This window comes from Diadema antillarum, unplaced genomic scaffold, assembly GCF_040938485.1.
Source record: "Diadema antillarum isolate AM-2024a unplaced genomic scaffold, OU_Dant_1.0 seq00001851_RagTag, whole genome shotgun sequence".
Lineage (NCBI taxonomy): Eukaryota > Metazoa > Echinodermata > Echinoidea > Diadematoida > Diadematidae > Diadema > Diadema antillarum.
In genome coordinates, this window is record NW_027272523.1 from 129,963 (window position 1) to 136,842 (window position 6,880).

The window sequence follows — 6,880 nt, forward strand, 5'->3', positions numbered from 1 at the left end:
GCTCAGAAGTGATGCGTCATTATCTATTACTTTAACTGTATGACGGCCAAGTGGTATAAGTTTTGGTTGAATGGAAAAATGAAGAGCTTGCTGAATGAATGAAGAGAATGAAGAGTTATACAAGACATTGTTCTCCGTAACTTTCACACCCAAGAATTTCAGGACCTGCAATGTTACCAGCTAGCTTTTATGTAGGCCTCATTATTTTTGGTGCGTCTTTGAGACACGGTCCTTTTTGATAACATGACCATTAACATTTGCGTTCAGAACGTTCTATGTTTTGTACTGTGCAGTCCAAAGTCATGGGTGTATAATTTGCATTCTTATCAATTTTTTTTTTGTATTAAAAGAATGTGTTTAAATTCGTTTTGTCAATGTAGAAATGTGAACATGAATTGAATAGAAAAATTCAAAATACGACATCTGGCCAGATAGGGTCGCATTGTAAGTCTTATACACAGTTGATGGAAAACTTCATCTAAGAAACTTCTTTCATGAAATATTTTGGTTGATTAAGATAAACTTTGAGAGAATTATTCCGCTGTGCATACGTGTACCAACATATTTATTTACGGGGCAATGATTCAAGAGTTCTTTCTCCACCCCCGCCCAAAAAAGTAAAGGTACTCGTTGCTTATTCTCACCTGTTCCTAGTGGCAAATTAAGGAATTCGTACTGAGAAAGTACTACTTACATACTATTGTTATTACCCGTATCTTGGACTTTTTTGTTTTCTTCTTTTTCTTCTTCTCCTTTTCTTTCTTTCCTCTTTTGTACTTCCTTTGCTTCTTCTTTTTTTTTCTCTCTCTCTTCTCCTATTTATTCCGACATAGTCGCATCCTTCACGTGGGCGCCAGGATAGATGATTTCACCAATTGTATGTAGCCCTACATCGTAAATAATTCTGTTAACTTCGATGAGGTGTTTTAATTGTTATTATATGCCTTGGGCCTGGTTTGCACCCTTGCACTGGTATCGCCTTTGTCTATAGTATTACGATTCTCCTCTTACACCTTCATATAATGTAGTCTCCAAATCGTAGCAATTGATATGTATATTGGCATATATAATACTTTATCTGTGACCTATCAGCTATCAGAATGTCTACTGTGATTACTTCAACTATGATGCAACTGCAATTATTGTATTTTCGTGCCTCAGCATCGTATAGTTTTTTAGTGTCTGTTATCCCTTTGATTTGATACTTCATCACTGCTTGCCGATCTAATAGCATTCGTTTCAAAAGACCAATGATTTAATGCAGCCTGCTAACTTGCTTTTATATAGACCTCATCATGTATATTTTCTCTATATTCCTTCTGTACTCCAACATTTCTGTGTCATTTACCTTTTTTTTTTTTTACTGTAAAAATTTTCATGCGGTATGAGTATTCGGCTGTATTTCTTTTTTTTATGTCCTTTTAATTCACTGATAATTAAATGAAATAAAATCATAAGAAATTCAAACCTTTTTCTGACTTATTGGAACGTGAATTTTGTGCATAAAGTCAATCAGTAACTAAATAAGTATATTTTTTAAAGATAAAATTTATCACTACTGAATGTTTCTGCCTATCAAGTAGTACTGGGTGTTACAAAAAACATTTCCCACTTTGATTCGTAATACATGTATTTCGACAACTATCAAGTATTACTGTCATTGATATGAGTAATAGCTGAATAGTGTAGCTGGAGGTGATTTGAATATAAAAGTGTGAATCAGTTTCATTAAATCCATGACTAATTTAAAAGTTAAGTTTTAGATTTTGGTCAAATTTGAACCCTCTGTACAAGCTTGAACTCTGCTGACTAGGCGTCTGGTCGCTTGCTCCAAGGCACATGAATGCTTTATTAATAATTCATGATGAATTGCCCTGGGCACTGCCAGAAATCATGGTAAACACATGGTAAAGGGTAAAGTGCATGCACATGAAAAAGTAACTTGTTTCCATGTGCTTGCATACTTTACATTTCAGGATGAGTAAAGACTTGCTAGGACAGTGGAATTTCTCATGAATATGTAATAGAGCATTCAAACCCTGGCCATTGTTCAGGACCATTGTCTGGGTGTTAACCACACACAAATACTCCCATACTCACTAATTGACGCCTGTTCAATGATAAAGTTTTGTACAGAGGGTTGAAAATAGAGCAATTTTGAAACCTAACTTAAAAATAAATCTTGAATTTGATGAAACTGATTTATGCTTTCATTTTTAGATTACCTCCAACACTAATACACTATTCAGCTACTGCTCGTATCAATGTCAGTGTTATTTGGTTATAGTTTTTGAACTATTGTTAATCAAAAGTGCGATTTCTTTTTTTTTAACACCTAGTGCATGACCCCAGGAGATTGTGCAACACAAATACCTTTTGCCTTCCATGCTAAAGCCTATCACATCTTTCCGGGCAAGCTACCCGGGCTTGTTGAGTGAAGGGATTTTCCAGCACGCAGGATGATTTTCTGCGAGCGAACAAAGATTTTGCCGTTTTACCTGCTGGACGCGTGCTACTTACGTTCTGCTAGCGGTCGACATACTGGCACTGCGAAGTACCTGCGTTACAAGGACGTGTTACTTGCGTGGGAGTTGCTTGCTGGTGCGGTCGCAACGAGTCTCCTACTGGTGCTCGGCGTGGACCTCTACGACCAATAATCGCGACTAACCCGAACAGGTTTGGACCATGCTCAAGGGCCTGTCACACCTTTCCGGCCGTGTCGTCTGGCACAGGCGGGCATTCTTCGAGCATAATAAGGGTGTTTCAATGGCAAGATACTGCCAACATCCGTGTTGCTGGTCAGTTCTGCGGGCGTGAAGTGAGCGATACGAGCAAATAGCGTGCATGCTGAGGGTCAGTTATTGCCTTTCTGCTGGTTAGATGAGAGTCGGTTTCAGCCAAGATAATTACGTTCTGTGGGGCCCCTGTCATACAAATAGTCCTTCAGAGAGGTTTCTTTACTGAGTCATCCCCGTCACCCCTCACACTCCACTCAAGCGCCTAACACGCAATTGGCACGAAATACACACATGTAGAACGTAAGTAGCACGCGTCCAGCAGTTAAGACGCGTGCGAAACTCGACCGAATCGTCCGCCCGCAGAAATTATCCTACAAAAAGCTGGAAAAGCCCTAAATTAACGTAACAAGCTTGCCCGGATATGTGTGACAAGGCCTAAACTTGCCTGCGGATAAATAGACTTGCGTGGGCACCTCCAGGCAACTACGGGCGAGATACGTGATAGGTACTGTTATGTGCGGGACATCTGCGTGGACTTGTGGGTAGTGAAAATATTCCCGCAAGTCATGCGCAGAAGGCTTGCCCGGAAAAAAAGTGTGACAGAGCCTTTACTTTGTAAGCTCATCAGAATATAAAAATCCTTTCTTTCAATAACATTTGGATAACCAGAACTGCAAGACAGCCGTCTTCGATGTCCAAATGAGGGTCAAAGGTCAGACGACATTATTATTGTTTCCTCTCTCCATAATGTTTCATGATTTCAAGGTCTATTTAAAAGAACTGATAAGTCAATGTGTGACAAGTGTATTTTATGTATTTAATGACCCCACGAATCAATGTGTGATTCGTTAGTGATAGGGTTAGAATGACCCTCAAAAATTAATCAATTTCTATACCACCCCTGCGAGAGGGTGAAGGTACACAAATCTTGTCTTAAAATATAGGGAATGTCTCTGACATGACCCCAAAAACTTAGAACAGAAGATGGTATTTATTTCTATTGAAAATAATAAAGCACAATCTGTCAACTTTCTGATATTGATCATCACCGAGCGAATGGGAAAGATACCTGCCGTTTTTTGTTAGCATTTTATGGGAGTGACTTTGTTACTTGTTTACATTGCACCATGGTAATTAGGATTCCTTCGATAAATAAATCCATGTTCTGCGGGGTTCTATTTCCTTTGCTCAGTCAGCCGATCCTATAAAAACATGTACGTGAACATGACAGGGCATGTGAATCTGTGCATCTCCATTAAGATATTGCTTCCGTGCAACCTATATGCTGCGAGCGCGGTCGAAACACACCAGCAACTCGCGCTTTATCCAATCCATTACCGCAGTAAAAAATTGCTGTTTCAGATGTCATCTGAAGGTCCGGTACTGCAGAACTCAACACCGAACGTGCAGGCAACACTGAATAGTGAAGATGAAACCAGAAAGTGGTATTCCGTACAATGGGCGGACTTCAAACTTTGTTGCAGACGACTTAAGGACGTGTCGACACCACACGTGAGTATGAGTGAGTTGTTAGGCCTACACCTGTACTTAGCGACCTACAACACTTTATGCAATGTAGTGAAGACGATATGTATGGGTTTATCAGAAAAATCTCCCCACGAACATGGTTTCTCAAGATGAAGTTGAAGACAGTATACATAACAGAATGATTCAGAACAATCGCAAAAATGACGACAATAACATTGTTTGCAGATGGATATTGTTTGAGAAATATAACCAAGCATGGACATGTAGTTCGGAATTATTCACGATCACTGGACAAGGACTCTCCCGTGTAGCACAGTGCCGCACACTTATTACACAAACCTTTGCACTTAGATGTCTGCATGCATTATAACCCTTTTCAGTCGGGATTTTTACCTCACCTGAGCAGAAGGCTCAAGTGAGCTATTGCAATCGCCCAACGGGCGCGTCTGTCCCTCGTCTTCCGTCTTGCGTGGTCCGTCGAGCGTCGAGCGTCGAGCGTCGAGCGGCGTGCGTCTTCTTCCTGAAAGTGCCATGACGAATTTCAACCAAACTTGGTTCTCAAGAGCCAGAAGTAATAGAAAAAAAAGCCAATGATTACTATGAGTTAATGCGTTGATGAGTGTTGTTTCATTCAAGTTTAGTTTGTTCATGGTGTCCCCCTCGAAGACCTGAGGAGGGATCCAAATTGGGGCGTAACTGTACATTTTCATCTTCTTCTTGAAAACACAGTGACAGATTTTCACCAAATTGACAGGTAGCATCGCAGGGGGATAGAATCTCAATTTGTTCAAAAGGACACCGTGCCTTAAGGAGTATACTAAAAGATCTTCTTCTCTAAAACCAGAAGTGATATAACAATTAAGTTAATACGATGATTACACTCACTGATGCCTTTACTTTCAAGTTTGTTGAGTATTGTTGGTGACTGCAGTTTTACGTCTGTTCATAGCAATTCCAGGGGTGCATGTTTCATTTTTCAAGCGTATGGCACAGTGTGCCTGGTTGATTTAACATATGCTGACTATTGCTGGTCACCTCTGGCGAACCACAAGGGGTCGAAGGGGTGCATGTGTATGTGTGTGTGTGGGGGGGAGGGGTGGGGGACTAACATATTCTCTTCGTCTTCTTGAAAACACATGCTCAACTTTGTCACCAAACCTTGTGCATCATCAGCAGTGTTACAATTACAAAATTACAAGGACCCCAGTACCTACAATTTCGAAATGAAAAATTGAAGAAAAATAAGAAATAACAAAATGAATTGTTTAAAATGAGAACTACTCTGAGTTATATTTATACATAAGTGGAAGAAAACGGGCTTTCAAGATTACTTATGGTAAACCATGGACACCAAGCATTCATGGAAGCCCTCAAAGCTGCCCCTGCCCCCACGTTTGAAATGATAATGTTCTCAGGCAGTAGTCTGCAAGAATGCATGGAAGGTAAATTTGTGATGCTCAGGTGAGCGTGAGACCCCCTGGGTCTCTTTTCTTTCTGGTTCGTATGGAGTCCTTTGATTTGTGATTAATCGTAAGTGTGGTAACATGAAACATTTGCCACAGCGATCATCATTATGGAACGTGGGTATTATTATGTTCATGCCTTTTGTTGTTCCTGTTCCTGCTCTCACGTGTGTGTATGTGTATGGTTTTTTTTTTTGGGGGGGGGGGGGGGGGGCGTGGAGTGGGTTTATGAATTCACTAGTCTTGTCTAGTCTTAAATATAGTTTCAAATACTCGCTTTACATAATATCATGGTCTGTTACTGAAGACTTTGTTGTGGTTTTAATGTACATTTTCGCATTTCCCACATGGCAATGCACGCAGTAATGGGGTAATATTAAGATTAAACTACAGATTTGAAGGTAAATGTAAGACGGAAGAATGCAAGGTAACTATGGACTATTGCACTATCAATACACGTGCTATAGTTTGGAATATAAGTGTACAAGGAGAAGACGCCATTGTTGTTGTGGTCTTATTATTATCATTTCAGTCTGTCAGTGCTATTTTCATTTTACTGTCTGTATCATCAGTATAGTCATAATGAAAACACAAATGTGGTAGCATTATTAGCATTACAATCTTCACCCTCTTAATATTCATCTTTTTTTATCTTTTACATAAAAAACTCTCTGACAAATGTCGATGGTTAAAAAAAGATACATGCATCTGGAATCCCTCACGCCCCCTCCCCTTATTTCTCCCCCTTCCCTGGGGGAAAAAACAGAATACTGACTTAATTTTCATACATGTGTTAATGTTAGTTTATTTCAGCTTGTGGTAGACACAGCAGATACCGCTGTAAAACGTTTGTGGGTTTTTTTTTTTTTCAAAATCTCCAGTTCATATTGATTCATCGTGACCTACCACTTAGAATATCATTTGAATAGTTTCTTTCAAGGTATTGTTATAATTTCAAAACAGTACAAAGTAAAACAAACAATAACAACAGCTAACTGTGATAATCTTTTTTTTTTCAGCCACGAATACCATTCTGCGTGTACGCCCTCTATCGGTTCGCTCTCGCCTCCTATTTTTTCGCTTTTTGGATAACTTATATCGTACTCGGAATGGAAGCACTGGGACCGAAGTTCACCATTTACCCATCTTTATGGACGTATACTGCCGCCACATGTTACGTCTGCTTCGCCT